This window comes from Hypanus sabinus, chromosome 27, assembly GCF_030144855.1.
Source record: "Hypanus sabinus isolate sHypSab1 chromosome 27, sHypSab1.hap1, whole genome shotgun sequence".
NCBI lineage: Eukaryota > Metazoa > Chordata > Chondrichthyes > Myliobatiformes > Dasyatidae > Hypanus > Hypanus sabinus.
Genome location: NC_082732.1, coordinates 38,257,536 through 38,276,153, shown reverse-complemented (window position 1 = coordinate 38,276,153; position 18,618 = coordinate 38,257,536). Strand labels below are relative to the sequence as shown.

Here is an 18,618-nt window from a genome sequence, read left to right as displayed (position 1 = left end):
TGAAACCTAATTTCCCTCGGGATCAATAAAGTATGTCTGTCTGTCTGTTGATCCACTTGTTTGAGGGAAGTTTGTAATGGGCCAAAGGTTGCAGGTCTTCTCCATCATCTCTATTTCCCATGAAAGAATAAAAACAAACTTGCACAATATTAATTTAAATTTTCTTCTTGTTTTTCCACTTATGTTTCTGCAGTATGCTACTCTAAAACACTAAAGGCTCAAATCACATTGTAAAGTGCCTGACAATCATTGGTAAACTGAGGAACAGCTTCTACCCCAGAGCTGTGGCCTCCATCACACCACTCCCACAGAACAATGACTGAAACTGTGAGCACACACATGGACTCAAATACGTGCACTAACGGCACTTTGTGCGTTACTGTGATATTCTGGTGCTGCTGCAACTTATTTTCTGCTACTTATCTATTTAATACTGTTTTTCTATTACTGTCTTGTTTTTATCTACCACTTTATTTAATTGCCTGAGAGGAAGCCAAACAGAGTTTCATTATACCTATATATAATGACAATAAAGATCATTTCATTCAATTCAGTTCAATTCAATTGGTAAAATTCATCCTGTTAAGCTTTCTGAAACTTTAATCCACGTTTGGCCACGGCATCAAAGGTTATGGGGAGAAGGCCAAGGAGTGAGGCTGAGGAGGGGAAAAAAGGATCAGACAATATTAAAAGGTGGAGCAGACACGATTGGCCAAATGACCTAATTCTACTCCTAAGTCTTATGTTGACTTTTACTTGAGAAATTCAGTTGTGCCTTTTACGTATTGGATCAGAGTCTGGTTTAATATTACAGGCAGACATTGTGCAATTTGTTGCTTTGCACCGGCAATATAGAATGAAAACTGTAAATTACAGGAAGAGCTGGTGCAGATGAGGCGACTGATCCACAGATCAAATGTGCTCTGTCTGCAGTGACCTTCCCAAGCTCCTGGTTGTAAGCCATTTCAGTTTCTCTTCCCCTTCCCACAACAACGTCCAGCCCCAGCCCTCTCCATTGCTAGGGTGAAGCCTAGTACAAACCAGGGGAGCTTTCTGCTGGTGTAGTCTGTAACCCATTGAATTTCCAATTACAGTACTCCTCACATCTGGTTAACCTCTCCAACCCCTGCTGTTGTTTTGCAGCGGCAGTACGTTGCAATGCAATACATAATGATTGAAAGACTATAAATTACATTAAATATAGTGTGTGTGTGTGTGTGTATATACACATATCAAATTAATTAAGTAGTGCAAAAAGAGAGAAAAAATAGTGAGGAAGTGTACATGGGTTCATGCCCATTCAGAAGCTGATGGCAGTGGGGAAGAAATTGTTCTTAAAACATTGAGTGTGTCTCCAGGCTCCTGCCCATTTAGTCTTGGCTTTGTTGCTACGAGCAGCTGCTAGGCACCTTAAGGTAAGTTATTACTAAAGCATGTAATTATCTGAGACTTGAGTTTCTAATTTCCTATTAGTTTGGAATATAATATTTATCATCTACTTGCATTTTAATGTCATTTAATTTGTGATTATTGAAACACAATTCCACTGAATTGGTGCATTATAATTCTGGTATTATTTGAAACAGAATATTTTAAAGGGAAATCTCTTTTTTTAAAAAAAAAAAATCCCATCTCACAATCTTTTTGACCAAAGGGCAGAAAACACCACAGTATTAAGAACAAGAAATGTTAGCCTGGGGAAGAAGCTGTTACCCAGCCCTGCGAGACTTCAGAACACCCTGATACCACCCAGTGCACATTAGTTATGATAGTGTGAGAAGCATAATACTTGTATGTTGTATATGCCCTTTATGTCAACTTGTACATCTACAGAATATTTTATTAACCATTAATATTATTGTGTTGCTATTATTTGATGTGCTGTATGTATGAGATATATGCTATGTTTTGTACTTTGGTCCCTGAGGAACAATGTTTTGTTCGGCTCTACACACGTGTACAATTGAATGACAGTGGACTTGAGCTTATGAGGTTTATTTGCAGTAACCTCGGTGAAATGCAGTGTATTTTGTGGGTTGTGTGCCCACTGTCTGGCAGTAGCAGGGGAAGGTGTTGAGCCAGTGGGACAGACTGTCTAGTTGTGGATGGCCAGCTTTTTCAGTGTTGGTAGTGGTACGGTAGGGTAGCAGTTAGTGTAATGCTTTACGGCACCAGCTGGAAGATCAGGGTTCTTCTTTTGCCGCTGCCTGTAAGGAGCTTGTCGGTCCTTCACGTGACCACGTGTGTTTCCTCCGGGTGCTCCGGTTTCCCCCCTCATTCCAAAGACATACAGGTTAGGGTTAGCAAACCGTGGGCATGCTAGGTTGACACTGTAAGCATGGCGACACTTGTGGACTGCCCCCAGCACGCCATCAGCAGGATTGATGCACTTCGCTCCGCCTTGGTGTTCGTGCAACAAATAAAGCTGGTTTGGAGTCCACCTAATCTACTGCACTCATCCGGCATCCATCGCACTCCTGACCAGTCAGCAGAGGAGCTTCGGGATGTCGAGAACCAGCCTTTGTAGCTGTTGCGCTGACTAAATTTAAACCACACGGAGGCTGTAACTGGGAAGTATAAAAGTATTTATTCACACGGTGAACCTTCAGGAGAGAGAGAGAGAGAGAGAGAGAGAGAGAGAGAGAGAGAGAGAGAGAGAGAGAGAGAGAGAGAGAGAGAGAGAGTTCAAGTGAATCTCACTTTGTTTTACACTTCAACACAAAATGACACATGGTTCACTACGGTTTCAGTTGCTATAGTCACCTACTTAACTTTAACACGCGAGGTTCTGCAGAGGCTGGAAATCCAGACTTGGACAATGGAGACCCTAATGAAGGATCTTGGTCCGAAATGTCAACTCTGTTCACTTCCATAACTGAATGTGAATTGGGTTTAATATCACCGGCACAGGTCATGAGATTTATTGTTTTATGGCAAGACATGATGGGGGTCCTTCTTGAGGAATTGCTTTTTGAAGATGTCCTCTGCTGGGGATGCTCGATGGTTGAGTTCCTCTGCATTCTGTGTCTATAAGTTTAACATTTGTAATATGTGTGTGCGCCCTTAACTCCTGGTGGAGTCATGACAAGCTTTCTGGTGGCTGCTCATCGTCTTGGGCATCTGAAACCTGGCGGAGCCCATCCCTCTCCAGGTTTTTGGAGCCGGCTGGATTCGAACTCGGGAGCCTTCGCTCCGAAGTCCGGCGCTGATGCCACTGCGCCACCAGCCGGCCTTATTTGTAATATAGTCAAATAATTTTACAGAATTACGTATTTACAATGGCTGCACATCCCAACTCACTGAACCCCCGTGAATGTTTAATACTAGTGACTGTTCCAAAAGCCCCTGAGTACAAACTCCAGACTCTCAAAATCTACCCCTTTTTGTTTGTGTTGAAGAATTCCTGAATGAGCATCCAACTAACCAAAAGGCGATGTGGCAAAGCAAATCTGTCCTGAACTGGACATTAAGTGATAGGGATGGATACACGCACAAAATGCTTGAGGAGTCGGGCAGCATCTATGGAAATCAATAAACTGTCAAGGTTTTTGGCTGAGACCTTTCATCATCCCTTCATCAACAATCCTGATTTATACTTGTGCGTCGCATTTACATTGGAGGTACTGCGTACCCTCCGCCATCGAGTGACGTGCTCCTCTCCAGAAAAGTTACTCGCGCGCCGCAGCGATGCAGACCGCAACAACTGTGATTGATCTGCTTGGTAGCATCGCATTTCCTCCTACGCATTTCCGGTCGCTTCTTCTCCGCCATGTCTGTACACTTATGCGAAATAGATGAACCAAATCGTCAAATCTACCTGCCGACATGTGAAAATGTTTGAAATGCATTTCCTCGTCCATGTCTTTCAGGAAGAGACTCAACACAGTGGCGTAGAAACCCCACCGCCAACTAGCGTTCTAGCACACACCAATACATGCTCGCTACGGCGTAGAGCGATGCAGAAGTGAGAATCAGGGTAATGGCGTAGGCTGCGGCGTGGCCCGTACGCACAAGTGTAAATCGGCCTTTAGCCTGAAACGTCGACTCTTCGTTCCGCTCCATAGATGCTGCCGGACCTTCTGAGCTCCTTCAGCATGTTGTGCGTTACTCTGGATTTCCAGCATCTGCAGAATCTCTTGTGTTTATGGATAAACCTTTATTCATTGTTGATAAAGTTTTGCCCACAGATCTGCCACTCACTTTTTGTTCCTCGCACTGTTCTCTGTGAACGCTAGAGGCTTGTGCATGAAAAACCCTGGGAAATTATAAGTTTCTGAGACACTCAAACCACCCCATTTGATACCAACAATCATTCCGCAGTCACTTAGGTCACATCTCTTCCCCATTCTGATGTTTGTTCTGAACAACAACTGACCATGTCTTGACCATGTCTGCTTGCTTTACGCACTGAGTTTCTGCCTCATGAATGGCTGATTAGATATTTGCATTGACGAGCTGGTGTACCTAATAAAGTGTCCAACAGAGTGTATGAATGCAAGTCTCCGTTATTTTGGCGTCTCATTCCACCCAGTAGCGCCCGGTAAAAGCGCTAACTCTTTATAAATTCTTGCTTTCGCACAAGCAATTTGACACCAACTTGAGAGAAACGTTGAGACTTCCTGCTGGGTTGCAGTCTGTAAGATGTTATTATGCAACTGGAAGTGGTCAGTTCCTGTAGAGCTAAGATGTGCCATTGTTCAATCTGATTCTGCAAGCCCATATACCTGGTACTGAGTAATCAACAAGTCTGTATCAACTGTCCTGTATTTGAGAATAAATGACAAAAAAAAAATCTGAAAGTAGATCGTTCCTATCACACCACCTTATTCTGGCTTCTTCCCCCTTCCTTTCCAGCCGTGGAGGGGGGTCTGGGCCTGAAATATTGAATGTTTATTCATTTCCAGACCTGCTGAGTTCCTGCAGCACTTGTGTGGATTGTTCTGGAAAATGTTTTACTGATCAGCGAGCGATTCTACAATAAAACCTAGCTTTCGTTTTAGTTATGCTTTAATGAAAGTACAGAGATATCTGTAATGCTTCTGTTGGTTCATGACCTGTACAATTTGTTGTCTTTCTCATTGGCATCTGCAGGACCGAATGGAAAATTTGGGAGAAAAATAGATAAGCGTGAAAATGTAAGCTTTTATTTATGAAGAGCACATGTTCTTATTGTGCATCTTTATCTTGATGGCATTATGGTAGTGTCTGTTGCAGTTGCACTGAGGAGAAAGGTATAATTTTATATTTATTTTAGAGTTTCAGCAAGGTAACAGGCCCTTTCAGCCCAGTGAGGTCACTGGCCAATTTCACCCATGTACGGATTGGTAGGTTCATCGGTCACATCTTTGGAATGAGGGAGTAAATCCACGTGGTCACGGAGAGGACGTACAAACTCCTTCCAGGCAGTGGCAGAGTTCAAAATTCAAAGTGATTTTTTAAATTAAAGTACATGTATGTCACCATATACAACTTCAAGAGTCATTTTCCTGCGGGCTTTCACAGTAAATACAAGGGAAGATCAAGCAAAATAATAAATAAGCAATAAATATCGAGTACATGAGATGAAGAGTCCTTGAAAGTGAGTCGATAGGTTGTGGGAACGGTTCAGCTTTGGGGTGAGTGGTTATTCCCTCTGGTTCAAGAGACTGGTGGTTGAGGGGTGATAACTATTCTTGAATCTGATGGTGAGAGTCCTGAGGCTCCTGAACCACCTCCCAGCTGGCAGCAGCGTGAATAGAGCATTGAATCCTAACCCCTGGCACATTCCGTCTTTAATTCGGGTATTCAGCATTCTCCATTTTTATTTTGATTTTCACTTCACGTTGCTGTATATCAGTGAATGTGTCAGAAAATCGAATAAGGACACAGCCAAGGCCAGGGTGCCTCGTGGCAGGAATATTGATGGACGTAGGATATCCCTGCGCCGCACACGAAGGCTGTTGAATAATGGTTGCAAAAGCGCACCTGAAAGAAACACGCAGGATCATGGGCAGACAGCAGTGGGAATTGAACCTGGGTTGCTGGCGTTATAGTAGCGTAACGTTAACCGCTACGCTACAGTTCTATAGTGACCCTCCCCCCCCCCCCAACCACCTTGCTATAAGGTTCTACTGTATTTGCTAACTTTGAGTTGGATTATTGTGTAGGAGATGAACAGCAATCTTTTCCAATAGCCTAAACTACATGATGCTAGCTGGTACCACTCTGAAGCATCACTAGAGTGAGTGTGTGTGTGTGTGTGTGTGTGTGTGTGTGTGTGTGTGTGTGTGTGTGTGTGTGTGTGTGTGTGTGTGTGTGTGTGTGTGTGTGTGTGTGTGTGTGTGTGTGTGTGTGTGTGTCTCTGTGTGTGTGTGAGTGTGTGTGTGTGTGTGTGTGTGTGTGTGTGTGTGTGTGTGTGTGTGTGTGTGTGTGTGTGTGTGTGTGTCTCTGTGTGTGTGTGTGTGTGTGTGTGTGTGTGTGTGTGTGTGTGTGTGTGTGTGTGTGTGTGTGTGTGTCTCTGTGTGTGTGTGAGTGTGTGTGTGTGTGTGTGTGTGTGTGTGTGTGTGTGTGTGTGTGTGTGTGTGTGTGTGTGTGTGTGTGTGTGTCTTTTTTTTTCAGTTTGCTTTTCACTTTGATTCCCTTTAATTTTGAAGACCTCTGTTGGTCAGGGTTGAGCACGGATGTCATGTCCTAGCTGTGTTCATACACAAGCCTGTATGCCAGCCAAGGTAGTGCGACAAGGAGAGCAAACCGTTGCCCGAGTAGCGGGCTTCCTCTCGCCATACAGCCGATGGATCCAGAGGAACACCAGAGACCAATACAGTTTGGCACCAGGAGTTGCCGGTCAGCGTTGATCTCAAGTGTAGTACACCCTTGGGGGGGAGGGCAGTAGCTGAAGATCTTCCTGTGGGGTTTACTCTGAAAGCCATCCATCCACATGAGTGTGTGTAGCTGCAAGACGGCAGAGGTTTGAGATCAGAGTTGTGTTTCTCCTCGGTGAGCTGCCAACCACGGCTGATGAGCCCCGTCTGCCCAAGTTGGTGAGTTGGTTGTGTATAAAGCTTCATGAACTCTGTTATGGTTGAACCCCTTCTATACAATATAGGAGGGAAGGGTTAGATCAGGGGTTCCCAATCTCTTATGCCATGGATCGAGGGGTTCGTGGAGCCCAGGTTGGGAAGCCCTAAGTTAGACTGGTTTAGAGTAGGTTAAAAGAACATAACAGCATTATGGGCTGCAGTGTTCTGTGCCATTATGATGCTCTCTAGCCTCCATGAACTTCCCTGTTTTGATACCTGACCCCCCCAAAAAAATGGTTCAGGTTTGCTAAGCAGCACTTCAGATATTCAGTGCCTGGATTTGGGATTGAATTCCACAGCAGTCGGGTACCTGAGCGAGAGTCCTTTCATTCATACCATTAATTTGAAGGGATCTTCATTTAAATTTTATGATGAGAAAAAGCAACATTTAATGTGGATTTTTAAAAAAATTATTAAATATGGATTTAAGTTGTACTTAAAGGAAATTAAACCCATTTCTCTTAATGGTGCAGTAAGGTGAAAATATTCCACGGTGCACTGTAGAGAATTGGTATCTTCATTGTATGTCATTTCTGAGTCGAGCAGTTCCTGGCCAGCCTGAATTGGGGTGCTGATGACTCACCTCCTTTATCCTCTGCTGTTCCTCAGTGAAGGTGCTCCCACATTTCCGAGCGGGGATTTCAGAATTATGATACCGACAATGGAAGAATAACAAAGGAAAGGTGGGGGAGGCAGACAGGACAACCTGTACATTGGAAAGACTAGAGGTTCGCTTTATCCCATGGACAGGGAAGTGCGTCTTTGTTGGGAATGTGCTGGGGGGCAGTCTGTAAGTGTCACCGAATTTCTGGCACCAACGTAGCATGCCCACGACCTACTAACTAATCCAAACCCTAACTCACTAACTCTTACCTGTACGTCTTCAGACTGTGGGAGGAAACTGGAGCACCCAGAGGAAAGCCACACGGTCACAGGGAGAATGTACAAACTCCTTACAGACGGCGGCAAGAATTGAACCCTGGTTGCTGGCTTCCTTAGCTTTATTTGTTACACGTATATTGAAACGTACAGTGAGATGCACCATTTGCTTCAGTGACCAACATAGTCCGAGGATGTGCTGGGGGCAGCAAGCAGGTATCACCATGCTTCCAGCGCCAACATAACGTGCCCACAACTTACTAACCCTAACCCGTTCATCTTCAGAATGCCGGAGCACCGGGAGGAAACTCATCTGCTCACCGGGAGAGCGTGCAAACTCCTTACAGACACCAGCACGAATTGAGCCCCGATCTTGTAGCTGGCACTGTAAAGCGCTACGCCAGCCGTTATTGCTACTGTGGCGCTTTCTGCGAGTGACAGAAGCAATGGGTTTGAGAGAAGTTACAAGAGCAAGCTAGCCTGGTAATTGCGGTGCACCTTGAATGATACTCACTGGAACCACTGCGCACTGGCGGTGGAGGGGTTGCTGGATGGGTTAATAATCAAGAGGGCTGCTCAGAAATGGGTTTATTATCACCGATATGTCATGAATTGTTCTGTGGCAGCAGTACAGTGGAATACATAACTGTAAATTACAATAAGAAATAAATTTTAAGTAGTGCAGAAATGGTGAGGGTTGTGTTCATGAGCTGGTTCATTGTCCGTTCATAAATCTGATGGTAAAGGAGAAGCTGCTGCTCTGAAATCATGGAGTACGTGTCTTCAGACTCCTGTGCCGCCTCCGTGGTGGTAGTAATGAGAAGAGAGGATGTCCTGTGTTATTAATGACGGACGCCACCGTTCTGAGACACCGCCGCTTGAAGATGCCTTCAGTGCTGTGGGGGCTTGTGCCCACCGTGGAGCGGCCTGAGTTAGCGGTGCTCTACCCTCAACCATGGACAGTGTCGAGTTGGAGTTGTGCAAGTGGAAACTATTCTAATTACCCTGCAATATTTCTGTATTTATTTAAAAAAGAGACATTTTGTGGCACTTTGGTGGTTCACTAATCATTAGCTCGAGGGTAACTTTTATCCTGCTGTTACAACACTCTTGAATGGACGTCTTGGTATTTTGGAAACTCTTTGTACATTATGGTCGACCTGCTGTGCGCTTTCTCTGTAGCTATGACATTATATTCTGCATTCTGTTAATGCTTTTTACCCCTCTGTGCTACCTCATTGTACCTGTGTTTTGAAATAATCATGGATAGCATTCAAAACAAAGTTCTGCACTATCTTAGTGTATATGACAATGATAAAACCAATTACTTATTTACCCTCTCCTAGCAGATTCCTTCTCCTCCAGCCTGTTACCCTTTCCCACCCACCTGGCTTCACCTATCACCTTCCAGCTATCCTCCTTCCCCTCCACCAACTTATTCTGTCGTCTTTCCCCCTTCCCAGTCCTGCTGAAGGGTTTTAGCCCGAAACACCAACTGTTTATTCATTTCCAGAGATGCTGTCTGACCTGCCGAGCTCCTCCAGCTTTTTGTGTATGTTAATTATTTGAGTTGATCGCAAGTAAAACAAAGTTATTCACTGTCCATGTGACAATACTGACTCAATTAACAACCTTTGTTGATCTGTGTGCAGAGCACAGTTCTTTGCTGTATCTCGGTACATGTGACAATACTAAGTTAATTGGCAGTTTGAGTTGAACTAACCTGGTTTGCAAATTCTGAGACTGGGCCTTTTGTTCCTTTTCTCGCTAATGTGATAAACTCACCGTTCCCTCTCCTGATTGAACAAATTGGGAGTCTTCTCTTCCTGTGAGGTGTAGGTGAGAGTTTGAATGTTGTCTGATTTTTTTTTTTGGAATGTTCTTGTTGATTATCCACTGAGGCTAGATAGTTTTCTCCCTCTTTGAGCCAGAGAGTCGTGGCTCAAGTCTCACAGGGGCTTAAACGGATCAGCCGTGATGAAATGGCGGAGCAGACTCCATGGGCTAAATGTCCTAATTATGCTCCTGTATCTTATGGGATTTGAGCACAAAGATCTAATCTGACATTGTTCAAAGCTCAAAGTATATTATTTAAGTATGTTTATGTCACAATGTAGTACTTTGAGATTCATTTTCTTGCAGGGATTCGCAGAAATTTAAATAAATGCAATGTAATTGATGAAAAACTATACATTAACAAACACTAATGAACAACCAGTGTTGAAGACATAGAAGCCAAGTCAAGTCAAGTCACTTTTATTGTCATTTCGACCATAACTGCTGGTACAGTACACAGTAAAAACGAGACATTTTTCAGAACCATGGTGTTACATGACACAATACAGAAATTAGACTGAACTATGTAAAAAACAACACTGGGGAAAGAAAAACTACACTAGACTACAGACCTACCCTGGACTGCATAAAGTGCACAAAACAGCACAGGCATTACAATAAATAATAAACAGGACAACAGGGCAGAAAGGTGTCAGTCCAGGCTCTGGGTATTGAGGAGTCTGATGGCTTGGGGGAAGAAACTGTTACATAGTCTGGTCATGAGAGCCCGAATGCTTCGGTGCCCTTTCCCTGACGGCAGGAGGGAGAAGAGTTTGTATGAGGGGAGCATGGGGTCCTTCATAATGCTGTTTGCTTTGCAGATGCAGCGTGTAGTGTAAATGTCCGTAATGGCAGGAAGAGAGACCCCGATGATCTTCTCAGCTGATCTCACTATCCGCTGCAGGATCTTGCGATCCGAAATGGTGCAATTTCTGAACCAGATAGTGATGCAGCTGCTCGGGATGCTCTCAATACAACCCCTGTAGAATGTGATGAGGATGGGGGGAGTGGGAGATGGGCTTTTCTCAGCCTTCGCAGAAAGTAGAGACGCTGCTGGGCTTTCTTTAGGAGCTGGTGTTGCGGGACCAGGTGTAGTAATACTGAGAACATGAGTTGTAGAGACATTGAAAATGAGTCCATTCAGTGTTGAGGTGAGTGAAGTCATCCATGCTGGTTCAAGAGTTTAATGGTTAAAGGGTAATGACTGTTCCTGAGCCTAGTGGTGTGGGACCTAAGGCTCCTGTACCTCCTTGCTGATGGTAGCAGTGAGAAGAGAGCGTGGCCTGGATGCTGGTGGCCCTTATGATGGAGCTGCTTTCTTGTGGCATCCTTGCAACCTCGAAGTTGCTGGAGCAGACACTTGTCTTTTCTCCTGAGTGAAGCAGTATCTTGATAAGGAGCAGGTTATTACCTGTGGCTTGGCCACGGAAAATTTCTACATCACAGCAATGACTCTATCAAGTAGTACTTAACCTTCCATTAAGATAGCACCAGTGCTTTTGGGTCTTTGCAGTCACTACATAAACACGAGATTCTGCAGATGCTGGAAATCCAGAGAAGCAACACAAAATGCTGGAGGAACTCAGCATCCAGGGAGAGGAATAGGCAGTCGATATTTCGGACTGAGGCCCTTGTGTATGAAATTTTTCTTAATATAACTAAAGGTGGGGGGGGGGGGTTCCATCGTTTCCCTCCACAAGCCAGAAGAAGTGAGCTTAGTCGGTAGTTTAAGTGAATCTGGTTGCCATGCTTCCTCTGGCTTGTTCTTGACACAGTCTAATTTTGGAATCTCATTACAGCATCTGGTGCATATGAACATTAGTCAGTTCTGTGAATTCCTGACAAAATGCATAAATAAATGGACTGTGGCTGTGTTTCAACTGGAGACACGCATAGTTTTGATTTAATTTGTGCAGTGATGGTCTGTCTAAGATTCAAAATAAACCTGCATTTAGACAGCTCTGAACTTGAAGGGAATGGAACCCTTAGCCCAGTGCATGTATTAATCCTAATTTCCCTATTTATCTCAAATTTCTCAGAATCAAAGATCTGGAAATGTGTTCTGTGCTTCTAAAAATGTTTTTTTTTTCACTTCTTGGCTTCCAGCTGAAGTGCAGAGAATTGCTTGTTTGCCCTTTTTAGTGAGCCGTGCATACCAGAGTATTAATAAACTGCTTTTGGCAGGGGTGCCCACACGTTGACTGGATGTGTCCTTCATTGACTCAGCTGTAAACGGCGATGCCTCTCACAGATGCAAAAACAAGTCTTGGAGAACATTTTGCATATTTTGGTGCAGGTGCAGATAAATATTGTGGTGATTTTACAAAGACTGACCCCTTAAGCCTTGTCCTGGTGGGCACCCATTCTCGGCAGCAAGCAGTGTTCCTGCTGTTTCCGGTGTAGGTTTAGCCAAAGTAAAACCTTCTCCTGAACCCTAACTGTTGTTTCAAAATGGCCAAAGGAGAGTTTCCCTTTCACTTGGAATCAGGTTTATTACTCACTGACATCTGATGTGAAATTTGTTGTGTTGTGGCAGCAGGGCAGTGCAATGTAAAATCATACCGGAGGTTCCAGTGAGAAGTATGAAAAAATAAATGAGCAATGCACAAAATGTGTTCATGGACCATTCAGGGATCTGATGGTGGAGGGGAGGAGGCTGTTCCTAAACCATTAAACATGAGTCTTCAGGCTCCGGTAGCTCCTCTTGTTAAAAAAAAAATTTATTGAGTTTTCAATGATTACAAGAAAAAAAAAGAAAAGAAAAAAAAAATTATCAGCCCTTAACCCCTCCCCCCTAACATATCCCTATAGGAAGAAAGAAAAGAAAGAAAGAAAGAAAGAAAGAGTGCCTGGATATCGGAAGTTCCCCACATGCTCCATGGAGTTCATAATAGCTTTGGTATATATATTTATTTCTTTCCCCAAATAACCAGTAATTTTATCTTTGGAGCACCTACATATTTAATCCTATCTTTTGTAAATAAGGGCGCCAAATTTTCAGAAATGTTTCATATTTATCTCTTAAGTTATAAGTAATTTTTTCAAGTGGAATACAGCTAAAGATTTCGTTCTTCCAACGATCCATACTTAAGTATGAATCCGATTTCCAAGAAACTGCAATGGCCTTTTTGGCTACTGTCAATGCAATTTTTATGAATTCTTTCTGATATTTATTCAATTTAGGTTTCGGTTTTATCCCTTCAATATCGCCTAGTAAAAATAATATTGGGTTATGTGGAAGTTGTGTTCCAATAATTTGTTTCAGTAAAACTCTTAAATTTGTCCAAAAAGGTTGAATTTTAAAACAAGACCAAGTAGAATATAAAAAAAAGTACCAATTTCTTGATTACATTGGAAGCATTGATCAGATAAATTTGGGTTTAATTTATTTATTTTTTGTGGTGTAATATATAATTGATGTAAAAAATTATATTGCACTAATCTTAGCCGGACATTTGTTGTATTTGTCATACTGTCAGGACATAGTCTTGACCAACTTGTTTCTTCAATTTTAATATGCAAGTCAGTTTCCCATATTTTTGTCTTGACTTATGGATTCCTTGTTTAATTGCCTGTGGTAGCTCCTCTTGATGGTAGTGCTCACCTTTCTTCTATACCGGGGGTTCACATCCTGGGGTCCTTGGACACCTCGGTTAATGGGAGGGGCCCATGGCATTAAAAAACAGGGTTGGGAACCCCTGCTCTACGCATTGTCCCGATGCAGGGTGTTGACCTGACATGCTGACCATTCCTCTACCTTCACAGATGCTGCCTGACCCCCCCCCCCCCCCCCGAGTCCTTCCAGCTGTTTATTTTTTGGCTTCAGACTCCAGCATCGTGATAGAATAAAGATTAGCTTCATTTGCCACACAGTGAAATGTGTCATTTGCATCAACAAACAATGCAGTTCGAGGGTGTGCTGGGGGCAGCCCACAAGTGTCGCCACGCATGCTACAACTTACTAACCCTAACCCGTGCTACTTTGGAATGTGGGAGGAAACCAGAGCACCGGGAGGAAATCACATGCTCAGGGTGAACGTGCAAAGTCAAATTCAAAGTAAATTTATCAAAAATGTCACCTTGAGATTAATTTTTCTTGCAGGCATTTACAGGAAAATAAAGAAATACAATAGCATTTATGAAAATCTTCATAATAAAAGCTGACAAACTCCTTGTAAATAGCGGAGGAAATTGAACCCTGATTGCTGGCTTTGTAAAGTGTTACCCTAACTGCTATGTTACTGTGCTGCCCCACTTTTGCAGTGTTTTATGCCTTCAATAACATTGTGTGTTTGAGCTTAAACTTTACAATTAGTAGATATTATTCTTGTTTGTAAACTGCAGGGTTAATGCTTTGACACAAGTCCAATCGGTTAGTTATATCCTGTTTACCTCTAACCCCCCTCGTTCCGCATCTGCTAAATCTCTCTGGTACAGTGGGCAGAAAAGTCACTGCTGACTCTAAATGTATTTTGGACTGCTGAACCGGCACACTTAATTAGGCATCCATTAGTAATTAATTACTTCAGAAGTGAGGACAGTTTTGGCGAGGAGTGGAAACGTTTTGGAGCATGTGCTGACCCGATTGTGCACCAGTCAGTGAGCAGTATTTATAGTCTGTCTATCTGTACAGACAGATGAACCGAGATCTTTGCAAGTGCACTTTAATCTCTGCAGTTGATTGGAGATCGCAGGGATTTACAGTCACATCCGTCTCGAGTTTTTCTTTTGTCTAATTGTCTTATCCTAGCTATCGTCCAGGAGAGTATTGGAACGGTCCTTGTGAGCAACAAAAACATGAAATGCTGGAGGTGGTCAGCAGGTCAGGCAGCAAATGATAAACACAAGGTTCTGCAGATGTAGAAAGCCAGAGTAACACACACAGTACTGGAGGACCTCAGCTGGTCAGGCAGCATCCATGGGAAAAGCAGAGGAGTTCGGATTCAGCAGGTCTTAAGCTGCACTGGTTTAATGGACCTAAATATCGTAAAGCCTTGCTGTCCCTCAGAGTAAACAAAACCACACACATGCCAAACAATTCCTCAGTTAGAAATGTAAACCTACTGAAGATAACCTGTTCCTTAGCTACATTAAGTTCCTTTTTATTATTCATCCTTTGCATGCAGGATTGCTGTTGGTTTATTAACAGTAAGACAAGCTTTACAATGTAAAGCTTGTCTTGCATTCTGTTTATACAGATCAGATTGTTAGACAGTGCGTTAAGGTTAAATCAGCTTAATAACAATGCCGATGTATTTAACCCTAGCCTGATTGCAGGACAGTTTACAATGACTATTTAACCTGCTAACTATTACGTGTTTGGAACGTGGGAAGAAAGCGGAAGCCCACGAGTTCACTGAGCGGAGTTACAAACTTCTTAAGGGTGCTGCTGGAATTGAACTCCGAACTCCAGCGCCCCGAGCTGTAATACCATTCCGTTAGCTCCTATTCTACGGTGGCATCCCTCTAAAAGTTACCAAAAGAGAGCAGTGTAGGTTATTGATAATGTAAAAGATAGGTTGAAAGGCCAGGAGGCCTTTTCTTAACGGAGAAAGAGAGGTGACTTGATAGAGGAGTATAAGATGATGAGGGGGCATTGATCATGAGGGGGCATAGTTTTAAGGTGCTTGGAAATGGGTACCGAGGAGATGTCAGGGGTGAGATGTCTGAGAGTGGAGTGTGCGTGGAATGTACTGCCAGTGTCAGCGATAGAGTCAGATGCAATAAAGCCTTTTAAGAGCCTCTTAAATAGGTACATGGAACCTAGAAAAGAAGAGGGCTATGCACTAGGGAAATTCTAGGCAGTTTCTAGAGTAGGTTACATGGTCGGCACAACATTGTGGGCTGAAGGGCCTGTCGTGTGCTGTAGATTTCTATGTTCTGCTCTGGCGCCAACACAGCATGCCCAGACGGTTCAGTAGAACAAGGCAGAATACACCAAGCAAAAAAACAAGCCAGTTACTTTCCCCAAGCAGTAAGGCTGATCAACACCTCCTCCCACTAACCCACCCCTCCACCACTACTTTATCATTTCCTGTCAGTCACCTTATGTACAGACACTCCCGTGCCTAGCGTCCCTTCATGGACATACCATCAATCTATATATATGATGGCCCCCTCACTTAGCTGCGCAGTCTGAACTAATAATAATTTTTTTCCACATTTAGCCCATTGGAAAGCAAAAAGTTGATAATCACAATGTTATAAATAGTGTTGCTTTATTGAGAAACAGGAAAATGTATTTGGAACAGGGTGTCAGCTATTCGGTGTGTGATGGAAGATTAGATAATGAAACAGGTGTATTCTAAATTTCAGTCTTACGAAAATAATTAACATTGTTCTCCGTGGTTTCCATTCACACGTTTGTGCAAGGATTCTGAGAACATTGAAAGTTTGTCATCAAAACAGAAGAATAATTGGAGGTGTCGGAATATGGGCAGGTGTATGAGCAGTTAGTGCTACCTAACAGCACAGGTGACCCAGATTCAATCCAGCCCACTAGTGCAGTCCATCTTGAGTTTGCACGTTCCTCGTGGGATTTCTCCTAAACATTCTGACTTCCTCCCACATCCCAAAGGGAGATGAATTGACCAACGTAATTTACCCCAGTTGTAAGTGTGTAGTAACTCTGCCATGGACGGTCTCAAGCCCGACTGCAAAAAGAGAAGGGTTGGGCACCGGGCTAGCAACCCCACCCCACAAAAATCCCAGAGCTACAGAAACGCCAACAGTAGCTCCAGAGCCTCATCCCTGGGAGGATTCTGGAGCTTCTGTTGGCATCTCTGAAGCAGTGTGTTTTTACAGGGTGGGGTTGCTAGCCCCGTGCCCAACCCTCCTCTCTCTGCAGCCAGGCTTGGGAGTTTCACCTGTCTGGGCTACACCCAGGGACAACGTGAAAGACTGGCCCAGGACAGAGGACTCTGGCAAGCTGCTGTTGATGGCCTAGGCCCCAGTAGGGGTGACGGGCTTAAGAAGAGTGGTCAAAGATGATGGACGTGTGAGAGAGAAGAGAAAATGTGGCAGGAATGGGATTAGTAGCAGAGCTAGGATAGGCTCAGTGGGCCCAACAATGTCCTATATTGTATGAAGCTATAGCATTAAAAAAAATGTACTCATTGAAAATTTCATTTTTGGTTTAAACTCATATTTTGCTTGAGCCATTTGACAGAAAGGGCCACTGTCGATGCATTGAACACTTGAGTTGGTTTATACTTTGGCTGATTCAGACTTTCTGATTCAGGAATTGAAATCAATGATTTGTTGAACAGGCATAGTCAGCAATATCTAGTAACAACCTCCTGATTACTGCATAATTATGGGGAGAGTTAGCGCGAGGCAATGACGGTGCTAGTGATCGGAGTCGAATTCCCATCACTGCCTGCATGTCTTCCGTGTGCCAGCCTGGGTTTCCTCGGGATACTCTGGTTCCTTCCCAACCTTCCAAAGACTTGCGAGCTAGCAATAGTGAGACGTGGGCATGCTATGTTGGCACAAGAGGTGCTGGCACTTACAGGCTGTCCCCAGCACATCCTCGGGTTGTGTTGGCCGTTGATGCAGATGACTCGTTTCACTCTAATGTTTTGATGTTTCGGTGACTGTGACAAGTAAAGCTGATCTTTAAACAATAATTGTCCTGTGAAATACTTCCTACGATGGTCTGTAGCTTCTGCGTGGGTATTTGCTCTTTCCCATGCACTGTGTGGGCCTGTGCGCTGAGCTCCTCCCTTAATGTCGGACTTAACAAAACCTCTATTCAACTCGGAGCTTTCTCTATTGTGTACACTGCTTGTTAAAGGACCGATTGAGCAAAACAAAAGAAGCATGGATTTGGAGTGAGGTTCTTCCCTTGCTGAACTGTGCTTTTCGTGTTCAGTGAATTACTTCTGCTGAGGTGGAGAAGCCGGTCTGTGGGTTAAGTCACGTGGTCTGGTGATAGGACACTGTTGGGCCGCCAATCCTGGCAGCTCTCAGGAAGTGATCACAGGGAACAATGCAGACCTTCACAAAAGTGCACCAAAGGTTTTTGGAATAGACGAAGCTCTCCCCCAGTTTGTTTTTTGAAGCAGGCACACACAGCGACTGCAGATGCCGGAATTTACTTTGAACTTTAAATGTAGCCCAGAATTTGTGGCGGCAAGTTTGTTTAGCGGTTAGCACAACCTGGGTTCATTTCCCGCCGCTGTCTGTAGGGAGTTTGTACGCTCTCCCTGTGACCGCATGGGTTTCCTCCAGGTGCTCTGGTTTCCTCCCACAGTCCAAAGACCTACCTGTTGGTAGGTTAATTGGTCATTGTAAATTGTCGAGTGAATAAGCAGGAGTTAAATCAGGAGATTGTAGGGTGCTGTGACTTGGAGGGCTGAGAGGGTTTATTCCATGCTGTACCTCAATAACAAAAAAAATTAATTACATATGTCACCATATAATACCCTGACCTTCACTGTCTTGCAAACGTACTCAATATATCCATAGAATAATAACCATAACAGAATGAATGAAGACCACACCAACTGGGTGTTCAACCAGTGTGCAAAAGACAACAAACTATGTAAATACAAATAAATAACAATAATAAATAAATAAGCAATAAATATGGAGAACCTGAGATGGAGAGTCTTTGAAAGTGAATCCATAAGTTGTGGGAACATTTCAGTGGGGCAATTGAAGTTATCCCCTTTTGTTCAAGAGCCTGATGGTTGAGGAGGGTAATAACTGTTCCTGAACCTGGTGCTATGGATCCTGAGGCTTCTGTATCTCCTTCCTGTTGGCAGCAGTGAGAAGCGAGCATGGCCTGGGTGGTGGGAGTCCCTGACGATGGAGCCAAAAACAAGATGCTGGACAAACTCAA

General features: G+C 43.7%; 1 protein-coding gene across 11 annotated transcripts in view; it reads left to right on the top strand.

The window, feature by feature from the left end:
* The window catches only part of kif1b (kinesin family member 1B), a 266,957-nt gene that overhangs the window by 37,108 nt on the left and 211,231 nt on the right, over nt 1-18,618 (top strand). The gene's annotated exons all lie outside the window — the stretch shown is intronic.